Source organism: Sinohyriopsis cumingii, chromosome 9, assembly GCF_028554795.1.
Source record: "Sinohyriopsis cumingii isolate HCF-2022 chromosome 9, ASM2855479v2, whole genome shotgun sequence".
NCBI lineage: Eukaryota > Metazoa > Mollusca > Bivalvia > Unionida > Unionidae > Sinohyriopsis > Sinohyriopsis cumingii.
In genome coordinates this window covers 66,612,594-66,625,246 of record NC_142969.1, presented here as the reverse complement: position 1 = coordinate 66,625,246, position 12,653 = coordinate 66,612,594, and the positions used below count along the sequence as shown (strand labels likewise).

The window sequence follows — 12,653 nt, the reverse complement described above, 5'->3', positions numbered from 1 at the left end:
GCTAAATATTCCATCCACATTTGTTCTATAATAAAGGCTATAGCAACAACAATAATATCACAACTTATGATACATACAAGCATATCCCTAATTCTCTATATAATAAACTATCAGGTTCAATAATATTCCTATGCATTCCCTACCTTATTCTGTAAATATTTTTAGACAGATTTTTTCTTCATATGTTGAAAAACATAGATATGTCAAAATTAAATTTGAATAAAGCTAACAGATATAAAAACAAAAACACTCATGTTTGTCCATAAATATAATTAAGGTTCTTATTGGTTGATTAAATGAATTGTTGAAGGCTTTTGAAGACCTTTCGTTATCGGCAGTTTAGATAGTGTAAGCAAAAGACACACTTCTTGTTATAAACATAACTAACTTTATGCACGTGCATATATTTTTTTTCATTGCCAGATTCATATACTATTGGTTCGTCCTACTCTGCATGTGATTGTGTTGTTTGAAATACTCTGGATGCATGGCTTTGTTAGGTGTCAGGAGATTGTAATACTTGTTATAAATGTTTTGAGTGTCTGGCTTTTTTTAGGTGTCAGGAGGTTGTTCTACAAAGGCGAGCACCTTAGACCACTTGGCCATCCAAGGCCCGTACACCACGCAGAAGATATGTGGATATTGATGAATATAATCGTATCTAATCATTGAACGCCTTATATCTTGATTCAAGTTGACTCAACCACTCTGATGTAGTTGTTAATATTTACTGCAATGTAAGCTTGTTTGTTGAGCCAAGGTTAGTGTGAAAGCAAGACATATTAATCTTCTGTTGCATCGGCGGCGGAGTCAGCATATTGCTAAGGCTCGGATCGCATTTTTTCATTTTCACATTATTTCTAAACCCTCTTGATAGTTTCTCGTCATACGTTGCACGAATCAATACGAAGCTAATACAATTCATTTTGCAGTATGATCACTAACTTCTTTGACCGCGGTATCATGGTCACAGTCATACGAAAGTTTCTTTAATTGTTTGGTTGAATTTCCTTTCCGTTAACTTATGTTGACTAAACCCTTTGATCAATTTTGATCACATTTGGGGTGCATTATTGGAAAATTAAGATATTTCAATCGAGGACACGCTTGATCGCCCCTTTCACTTTGTGATTAGGATATTTCAATCAAGGACACGCTTGATCGCCCCTTTCACTGTGTGATTAAGATATTTCAATCGAGGACACGCTTGATCGCCCCTTTCACTTTGTGATTAAGATATTTCAGTCGAGGACACGCTTGATCGCCCCTTTCACTTTGTGATTAGGATATTTCTATCAAGGACACGCTTGATCCCCCCTTTCACTTTGTGATTAAGATATTTCTATCAAGGGCACGCTTGATCGCCCCTTTCACTTTGTGATTAAGATATTTCAATCAAGGACACGCTTGATCACCCATTTCACTTTGTGATTAAGATCACAGTATTAGCAGTTAGGCGTTAAGGTTTTGGTTAATGTTTTTATTTTCTAAACTTCTTTGTGTATTTTTTTTTCTTTGTTGGTTTGGATCATTATGAAGCTAAAACAGTTCATTCTGCGACATGTTCGCTTTGCTCCTTTGACTGTTGAGTCAAGATCTTAGTCGATTACATTTTTGTAAAGGTTTCGGTTCAGATTTTTTTTATTTGCGTATATTTCCTAAATGTCTTAATAAACTCTTTTTATACTTATCATGATTCATTAGAAAGTTGAGATAGTTAATTTTACGACACACTTTTTCATCCCGTTGATCTTGCGGTGACTATCAGTCATGGAAAATGGCGTTTAGATTTTTTCTCTCACTCACTTATATTTTCTAAACTTCACGATGGGTTTTGTCATACTTGGGATGACTTGCCATGAAGCCAGGACAATTCGTTATATGGTATGCTTGCTCGACGTTATCACTATTTGCAACAGTGTTTAAATCGTTGGCTCAACACTCAGGACTGTCCTTCTTGTTCTAACCCAGGCCGAGTCATACCAAAGACTTACAAAAATGGTACTAACAGCTGCCTCGCTTGGTGCTCAGCATCAAGAGGTTAGTCTTAGGACTGGTCGGCCTGGTGTCAGGATAATGTGACTGGGTGGGACATCATGCTATATGTCTGCGGCATGATGCCCCAGTGCTAGACATCACTATAAACTACCGTACCACAGACATCGTTGCGAGATGAGAAAAAAAATGTTAAAGCTACGTTTAAAATCTAAATCACAAACAAACACTGTCGTTCTGATAATAATTTACTTTTTGAAATAACCGACACTATTTACTACTTGTCATGGAATCTTAATTTTCTACAAAAGACACACGTAGCTAGTTGTACTTGGATTACATTACGAACGCAGACACGCACGCACTGAAATATGCACGCACAATCTCATAATCCTCGTCTTTTCTAAACTGTGCCGCGATAATTATGTTTTGATATCAAGAAATATTTCTTGGCATCTTGTAGACCTGAACCCTCCTGTATTTTTGGTAGGTACAACAATATGAATATCATCGATTGCCACGTAGTTGGTAGTATTCACTGTCTGTAAAATAAGCTTGGTTTTTATACTAGATACATGATGCCATCCCAGATATCAAGGAAAATCATCAGAGCAGTAATTAAATATATGGATTTTTATTTTACTGAAAATATAGATTAATACAGTAAAAACTATTATTTTTTTAAAAAAAATAGCAGGAAGGACACGTAATGTTATGGAAGCTTCGTCTTTATCCTGGGCAGATAATATTATCTCATATGTGATGGACTATTATCTCCGTAGTAAATCAATGTGAATGCGATCTTTGCCAGCTATGATTTATTTCTGTCATTTTTTATATGGCATTTTAAGCTCCACGCTTGTTGAACATGTGGTTTGTTCAGAACGTAAATTGCGCTGTTAGCCTGTTTCAGATCTAACAAGTACTACCTGCGAGACTGTATATTAGGTCAATATATATATATATATATATATATATATATATATATATATATATATATATATATATATATATATATATATATATATATACATACATACATACACACATACACACAAGACTGGTACTAAGTAAAAGAAGATTGAAATACAGCGACATTAACATGGAAAAATAGTATTGGAAATATTACTCAAAATGTATAAATACGACATTTGTTTGGTCAAACTATTTTGGAATAAGATTTTGACAGAGGGGCTTGGTCGAGTTTTTTCAAAACTATTTCAACAAGAAACTCAGACTCATATTCAAGGTCCAAAACGTTTGATTGTGTACTACTTTAATTAGAATAATGTTTGACTGCCAAACTTTGATTACAGAGATTGACCCCAAGTGTGATATATGATTTAGGAGATAACTGCCAAATTTCGATGACAGTGATTGACCCTACGTGTACAATCTGATTTGGGTGATGACTGATATACTTCGCTGACAATGCTTGACACGTATGTGACAAAGCTTGCCAGTAGCTTCCATTGTGTTGGTGGTTCTTCCCGGGTTCTTCTTCCACGACAATACACTGACCGCCATGCATGGCCTATAGCAGGGGTGCACAACATTTTCAGCTAAGGGCCAGATTGCATTTTCTAAGACCACTCGAGGGACGCAGACACTAATTTCTCTAATATAATTACTGTTCACGGACAATATTTCTGTGTTGTTTTAATTTGCCATGAGACCCAGACAGAACAGGTTAGTGGGCCGGGGGTGTGCACCCCTGACCTATAGTGTACTAGAATGTGGCATTAAATCCACAAAACCAAACAAATCAAATTCTCACAATGATCCGAATACTCAGTTTGACTCCAATGACTTCCTACGTCCTGATGTTAAAGACAGAGTTGGGGTATAAAAGTAGGATTATTTCAGAAGTGTCGTTTCTCCCATACTACGATAGTCAACAGATCTCTGAATAGCACTTGATTTGTCATGATTTATTTTTTTCGAGTAAACATAGCATCTGATATATATATATATATATATATATATATATATATATATATATATATATATATATATATATATATATATATATATATATATATGTGTGTGTGTGTGTGTGTTTGTGTGTGTTTGTGTGTTGAACCATGCAGTTCCAGAAATCTTGCATGCAGCCAAATAAATCGAACAGCGTAAATATTGCATTGATACTAGGGAAAATCGAACAAGACAAGTTGGAACTGACAACACAATAAATGTGTGAGGTTCTGATGTACTTTGTTCTTTATGCATATTACTCCACTACTTAATGAGTTGTTTTTTTTTTTTTTGTTACACCACATGTCGTTATTATAAATCGTAGGTGATCATTAGAAGAAAAACAATATATATGACACAGTTAAGGACAGTTTCGTCATTTATCGACAAGTGTTCGTCATAAGGAGGTGTGTATGATATGCGATAAATTTATGTCTGCCCTAAAGCATTCGTGTCATTTATTTTGTCTAACAATACCCGCTGGAACTTTGAATCGTAGTTAACTACTATACTAGTAAGATATAGAGAGAAAATATATTTCATTAAAAACCGTAAGTAAATAGTGTAACTGAGTAAATCCTCTGTTGCAAGCAAGGTAAGTTTTTCATTTTAGTATATATTGCATGCTATACGTAACATGCGGTGAGGTTAAACAAAATTGTGTGACCTCTGTCCACTTTAGACGGTTGCCATTTATATCAAGGCAAATCGAGGTTCTTATATGGTGATTGCTGAGTGTCCATTATGGTCATGTGTCCTTTATTTAGATGTATCATTTAAGACAAGTTTCATGGAACTTTACGAGGCAAGCTATTCAAGCAGATGGTGCCAGGAATACTGGTAATGTACCCAGTTGCTTTCACTCTAACAGGTCAATACATTGCACAAAGATTTTCACAAAGGTAAAAGGTGTTTTAAACTATGACAGTTGATAGTTCCTTTAATCAGAATATGACACACATTTGGCTCAGTTTCAAATATTATATATATATTTTACGTGTAAAATCAAACCATTTGAACATTCTGTCTTTTATTGGCACATAACTAGGATTTTAAGATATAATGCGTGTTCTTCTTCAACAAATTGCTTCTTCTCTTGACATAATTCTTTCCTCCCTCCTTACTGGTATATTTTATATTAAAGGGGTTATCTGTACATTTGTTGGAACCCATTTTTCATGCTAGAGAAATTAATGTCATCGTAGCATGCTAATTATATTTCTGCCATATAATCCTATGAATCGTCGAGTTTATTTAATTAAAATATACGAGTACGTAATATTGTTTATGTTCAATGTAATGCATGTGTACTTTCTTTCACCATGGTCTTATATTTGATTTAGGTTCATCTTTTCTCTCTGTCCAATGGTACACAGCTACACTGTTGAATAAATTCTTGTCTCTTACCTTATATCTGGTATAAATAGAAATAGTATAATGAAGGTCGACCACAGCTAGCGTCTACTGGCCCAGAGCATGTCTAGTGTCCGCCCAGAAGATCAATTGCTGATTTAATATAGTGTAGTGTTTTCCTGTCTATCATACCAATTCTCTTTGTGTAGAAGACGAAATAAACAGAAAACAAGGGATACACCTCTGTGTCAAGAACAAGGAATACGCATTGCAATGAGGTGGGTGAGTGTTTAACTCGTATATTCATACACGTTAAAACAGCTTCTTTTACTTTTATTGAAGATTCTCTCGTTACATTCGAAGTACATACGAATTAAGATGCACGTATGTATATATTTAGGTAGGTAGTTAGGTGTGCGTGTATGCGTGTCTTTCCGTCTCTATGTATCTTTATAGCTATGTATGTATACATGTATATTTGTCGGTCGCTGTCTGTCTCCTATTTTGTTGGAAACTTTTCTTGTATTTCCTTTATTGATCACATTATTTCAGACAGATTTATTAGGCTTTTACCCGTTTCTTGCCGGTAAAACTTCGAATGACGGCGATATATAAGTGCGAAGCGGAATTAAAAAGATGACACGAAATTTGGCATAAGTTCTGAAAAGACTGGAAGTCATCTCAAGTCTTACTGATATAATTCGATCAATTTAACTTTATATGACCGGTAGTATGGATACTTGAATAATTCTGAGATTTTACTGAGATAATTGAGAGTCTGGTTTAATGAGTCTAAGATTACATACTTTTATCTTCATACTGCCGGTCCTGCTTAAAGCCCGAGACAGTGTCTTTAAAATTTTAACCGGTGCCTACTAGTTTCCTATAACTTATAATACTATACAAACATGTAAATATAGATTATATCATATGAACATAACAAGCAAAGTTGGTTTAGTAGAATAATAGTACCAGTCTTTCAAGTCATAAACTCTGATTTCGAATTAAATAATGAAGTTCAAATCTCAGCCAGTCAGCCAGGTGTTTTCAAAAGTTAACTCTTCTTTGAATGGTTGACACAAAACTTAAGCTCAAACATTTTATTATCTCTAAGCCAGACCCAGTATTGTGGAGACTTTTGAGCCCTAACTTAAACCCCATGCTCAAGGCCTCAAAAGTATAAGTTTCGTAACTTTTGTCCATCTCCAAAACGTCTAAATTTCAGTGACAGAGACATATTCAAAGTATTAAATCTAATTTTGAGAGTTTAACTCTAACATCTGGTTAGTGCTAAAAAAAGGTTTTGAAATTGCGGGTCTCAAATTTAGATTTCTGTTACAATAGAAGAACTTTCACATAATTTTCTATTTGTTTTAGTATATATCTTAGCTCGATGCAACAGAGAAATATTTCGGGACAGTGTACGGCCATTAATTTTCGCCTTGAATGCTCTGTGGTACATTTTTATTTTTAGTGTTTTTGTTACTTTATCATTTACTTTATCATTTTTTACTTTCTTCACGCAAAGAGTGACTTAATTATGGGCAAAATTCACCATGATTAGTATAATGTACACGTAATACATGGCAAGTTGTATTAGTACAAGGGGGTGAAATCAGTGCAGCTTTTTACATATTCCAGTAGTGAGAAAATACAGATTCCGTTCCTTGTTACATATATATACACACGTCAAACTTGTTATACATACCAATGCACCAGGTGGCTCACGTGTCTTGTCGTGGAGACATGTTAATGCGAGCTGAGGTTTTATGAGTTAATCTGAGAGACAATGTTCTTATACCTATCTACACCTAGCTTAAAGGATAAACGCCTATATATTCATTCAATTTCTCATTGCATCATTCAAGTAATCCTTTTGCTCTCATTTTTATTTTACTGGAACATGTGCTATCAACATTTATCACTAATTAACTTATGTTAGCCGAGCTGCTCTTTCTGCAAGAGCTGTTTTCGTAAACGGATTTGTCAGAAAATTTTCAAACTTAAGTAGGTTACAAATGCTCCTTGACTTACAAATACAAAAACTGACAATGTTTCCTCCTAGTCGTTCCAAATCAACTTTTAAAGTGACCGCGCCGTGTTTGTGGACAGCAAATACAAATGTTGTTAACCTCTTGATTTTCCGAGTGTATGTATGGAAAATAAAGTCCGATTCTTTCTGATGCTGAAACATCTGTGTTCATATATATATATATATATATATATATATATATATATATATATATATATATATATATATATACTTTCTCTGTCATTCAGTACATTTACCCAAAAAATTACAAGTTTCAACTAACACGCATGCGCAATGGATTCTGTATTTTTCACATACAAAACCGATTTCTTTCCCGACTCCGTTTTCATGAGGCTATATGGAAATGCGTTAAATCTAATCAGAGATAAATCATTTGATTGCGGCAGGATATGCTGTAGATATTTTTGTATTGAGCAAAAATGCATACAAAAGTTTTGAAAGAGAGAAAGGGAAACATGATGCAGCCCAAAAAGCTTGGAAAAAGGATGGTACTTAGAAAACAGAGAGAGAGAGAGAGAGAGAGAGAGAGAGACTATATACTCTACAAGAGCTGTGCCTGACGTAGTAACGTACACTTTTCCATCAGCGCGTCGGCAACAAACGCTACAGATAATCTGTTTCGGTAGTACATGATTTCCAAATACATACAGTTATTAAAGGGTTTTCTGAATCTCGATTCTGTCTGAATAAACTTTAATTGTAAATAATGGGAATGAGTATTGGATGTATATCGATGATGTTTGCTTCGTGTGTTGTTTTCTATCTCTTAATCTAGGAATTTTGTTAACACAAAATGTGTATTGTAGATATCGCCAAGATATGAACGTGTTGAAAAACATTATATTCAGGAAGGCTATATTATGAACACTTAATTAACTGATTGGGATATAATTCGCAGCTGTTACATAATAAAGCTAGACCTCAGTCTACATAATAATTTAAAGGTCGCATTTATCGCACCTAATTAGGATTTTAGGGAATAATTTGGATTCGTTTTACCTCTTTAGAAAATTTAAACATTGGCTGAAAAATCCGATCGTCGTGACATTGTGGAACGTGGCATAAATAAGAAATGAATACTGATCAAAACAAAATGGATACTCAACCAAGACTATTAAACATGCATACCCACATATTTGTTCAACAACAACCTTTGTTTTTCAAGTCTGGTATTTATTTACAAGGTAGGGATTGAGACAGATCGTGTATCTAAAGACACTGGCAAATATAATAAGCGTTATTTATATGCCGGTGGTAATGGCTCGGTCTGAACGTATTCCAGTCATTTGTGTGCAGTATATGAAAAATATATCATTGTAAAGCACAAGATAATGTTATTTCGTAAAACAATGAAAGAAAATCATGCCAGAGTATTAAATGTCTACCTTTTGCTGGTTGAGTGACTCTTGGAAGCACTGATAAATAATAAGAACGTATAAATAATTTTTTAACTTATCTGAGTCAAAAATTCTCACGTAACTTAAACATTTATTGCACATTTTTTGTTTGTCTTCAGTTATGACCCTAATTCAAAATTTATATTTGAGCTACAAAATAGTTACTATTATCTATGATTTGTATGCCTTTGTCGCATTGCATTTTTGATAATTGTTTAAATTTATAATAATATGTCTCATATGATAGATTAAATGCAAATTGATGTATTGCAATTTAAAAAGTTCTTTTGGGAATGGCATGTTCATACCTGAAAAGTATATTTACTCTGATAAAGAGATTTTTAGTTCTTCCTTTACTGTTGTCATAATGCGGAAATATTTTCAATATTTTGTTTTTTCTTTGATGCGTGTGTGTGTGGGCTGATGCCCACTCAGTGGCGTTTACAGCACAACAACACTTACGTTTTTATCATGCAGAGAGAAGTAGAATAAATTGCTTTGCTCAAGGACACACCACAGCTGACCCGCACCTTTCTGATAATGAGCCCAACTCCTTAAGTACCTAAAGGAAATATGGTTTATTGCAAGTAAGATAACTCTTATTCGAAAGACATTTACTATAAATTCACTATCGGACATATTTCTGGCCTTCGTTGACAATGAGTATATTTTTACATAACTGCAGAATATCATCATTCTGTATGTAGACCGCTTCTAACAGCATCCATGTTTGTTTAAGTCCAATTTATAATGTAACGAGCAAACTGATCCTCTAAAAAAAGACCATCTTCCAATTCGGAAATCTTGTTCTGAGTTGAAATGGTAGTCTTACTTGGAGGTCGGGGTATTTTATTTATTAACGTGTGAATATTCAAACACGAAATATGAGTTTTTGCAGGGTAGAATAAAAAGTTTGTTTTTGAAACAAGAAGATGGTGGAAATTGTTTCTTGCACAACCTTGTGGTTTTGATTTCAAATATAGATTTCAACCGTTTGTGGTAAGCTGGTATAACTCGGCATAAACCTTTATAGATTGTACGATTTTAGAAACTGGTTTTCAAAGACGCGTGACGGAAGACGCGACAATACAGTGCGTGTTGTGTTACGCTGAATGGATGTGCACGGATCGCGCAGTAGTGTATGTACATAAACGATGCTTAACTTCTACATCATTTGTGTCAGCCGTGATTGATTGATTATGAGATATTATTGAAGTTATTAGTAGATATGTGTTATTATTATTCATCAAGTCATTTTTTGTAGTTTATCCTATGGAACATGCTGATTTGCTCTGATTGTTTTTCAGTTGTATTTTTTCAATGTATTGTCAATGTATCAAAGCCATCGACATTGAGTCAGACACCGTTCTTTCATCAATAGCTTTTGAAATAGTAATCATTTCAAGTGCCTGAATTTCAACAAAACACTTTTTCATACTTCGTGGTTGGGGATATGAATTATTCAGTGGAATACTCTCTGTGGTCTAAATCTTCTAGGACATATCCATGTCCGTGTCAGGAATCTGAAGTAATAACTGGAAGATCTATTCTTTTGATTCCAAAAAAACATTGAATACGTATCAGTGCCATATAGGGTATTTGACCAGTAATTATTGTTACACCCACATCACTGCAAACAGTGTCTTGCTTATTATTGAACATTAAATACATCCAAATTAAAAGCGCTTGCATGCCAGTATTTTATTTTGTTTGGGGTAAAATTTTAATTTGTTTTCACTTTCTTTGTTGTTGTTTTGTCAATGATCTGTAACAAGCATTCACAGTTTGAATGTGTATTTTTAATGAATATAACTTTTTCTGCATAATTTTCTTTCAGTTTGTTTGAGTATCTTTTCTTTTTTGGCAACATTACATTTATTACGTTCTTTATATATTGCCTTTATTTTCCTATATTTTTGATAAAAATCCATTGCATTTGTTATAGCTTCAAATGCATAAAGACTGTCTTACGTTGTAACACACTAATATTTATACTACGTATCAAAGGACCAGCATTAGTTACCTTGCATAGTCTTTGGAAAGAAGTATTGTAATAAAATGATCGGAATTTTGAACCGGCCGGATTATTACGCGTAAGCCAAAAAGCCGAATCCAATACAATTTTGATTTCTGTTTAGGCTTTATTGCCACTTTTCATTAAAAACAAGTAAAGTTATTCCAGCTACGTGGAAAGAATTGTCCATCGATCTTAGACACAATGACACTGTGATCTCGTTCAAGAGTGCTCTTAAAACTCCTTTATTTCGACTACAATAACAGACTTAGAATATAATGTTTCCTTCCTTAATTATTGTCAGCATGTTTATGTTTTTGTTTTGTAATTTCATGGTTTGTTTTGTTGCTGTATATGTTTTTATGTATTATCAAATATTGTAAAGCACAGAGAGCTTCTGAAGATTAGGCGCTGTGCTAAGTCCACACTGTTGTTGTTGTTATTATTATTATTATTATTATTATTATTATTATTATTACTACTACTATTATTATTATTATTATTATTATTATTATTATTATTATTATTATTATTCACTGGTCATCGAATCTCCGGGACAAATCAGTAAATAAATGTTAATTATTTTCTCACTGATCACTGATTACAACAGTATGCAATAACAACTGATTGACTTGTTTAGTGTAGTTTCAGTTTATGAGAGAGAGAGAGAGAGAGAGAGAGAGAGATTTGCCGCCGCCGATGTTTTATTATTTATCTTCATGACATGATTTACTAATAAATGATGATAGACCGCCGTATTGTTGCTTGCAAAAATAAAATGCAATTTCGATAGAAAACTAAATATTGTTTGTTCATCAAGCTCCATCCTGCCTGTAAACGGGATGAAGTGTGTTGTTTGCAAATAAGCGAACAAGTGATAAAGTGGATCTGTCTTAGTGTACTCCATAGTTGGAGTGCATCATCAATAATACAGTTTACATCCTTGTTATATTGTCATAGATTTAAGCTGCGATGCGCACTCAGGTGAAATAGTATGTCACAGTCCATTTTGTATACTTTTGCCCCCATTTAAATACAGTGGGAAAAATTCTGAATATTAACGAGAACTTTCAAGGCTTATTTTGTATTTGCACTCACAGATCGCGCGATACTTGAAACGAAATACTTTAATCCCATTTTACCGTCGTTACCAGTTATCAAGTACGGAAATTATGCATGGTGCAGTTAGGAAAGCGTTCATACCACACAGTCCAACTTATTCAGCGTAGTTACACCATAACAGTATGGTTCTGTGATGTTTGGAACCGATGACGTTAAAGAGCACAAATCTAACTTCCTGAATTACATCTGGTTTGAGCCCCTTATTACGTTTAAAGTTAGTACGAGACAAGTTTTCTACAGATTCTGTTTTATTAATCACATTTAGACTTCTGGTTTGAAATAAAGATTTAAATTTATTAGGACACTGAGAAAACATTATCGGATTATGGTACACTTCCTTAAATTTGTCGCTCGGCAATTTTACAATACTCTGTTCTTCGATGATCTAATACTATATGGTTCATTAGAAATAACTGCTTGCATCATAGTGTATTTTACTTTGAGGTCTGGCTGTATCTTTTACTCTAAACTGTGTGAGTTCAGAAGTTCAGAATTGAAGTTATTCACTCTTGGAAATTTATGCAACAAGTATACACTGAAGAAAATTCGAGGTTTCACATGCTATATACCGTATATGGGAAACTCTGTTCCAGTCACTACAGAACTCATTGTACTTGAAAACAGACCTTCGGACTTTCAAAAGGATAACCCAAAAGAAGGTCCAGAAGGCCATCTGAATATAAAACTGTTTTTCTTTTCTCGAAACTTCTTACACGTCATTATCAATTACATCTCCTTGTAAAGT

General features: G+C 34.0%; 1 protein-coding gene across 3 annotated transcripts in view; it reads left to right on the top strand.

Moving 5' to 3' along the window:
- Positions 1 to 12,653, top strand: part of LOC149791944 (thrombospondin type-1 domain-containing protein 7A-like) — a 172,171-nt gene that overhangs the window by 72,342 nt on the left and 87,176 nt on the right. Inside the window, exon 1 of one of the 3 annotated variants that reach the window (XM_089969298.1) lies at positions 5,424 to 5,600. The exons of 1 other annotated variant lie outside the window; for it this stretch is intronic. The gene's annotated coding sequence lies outside the window, so the exon portion shown is untranslated. Of the gene's footprint in view, positions 1 to 5,423; positions 5,605 to 12,653 lie in introns of those variants that run through there. One more of the 3 variants, XM_089969299.1, reaches the window with a different exon arrangement.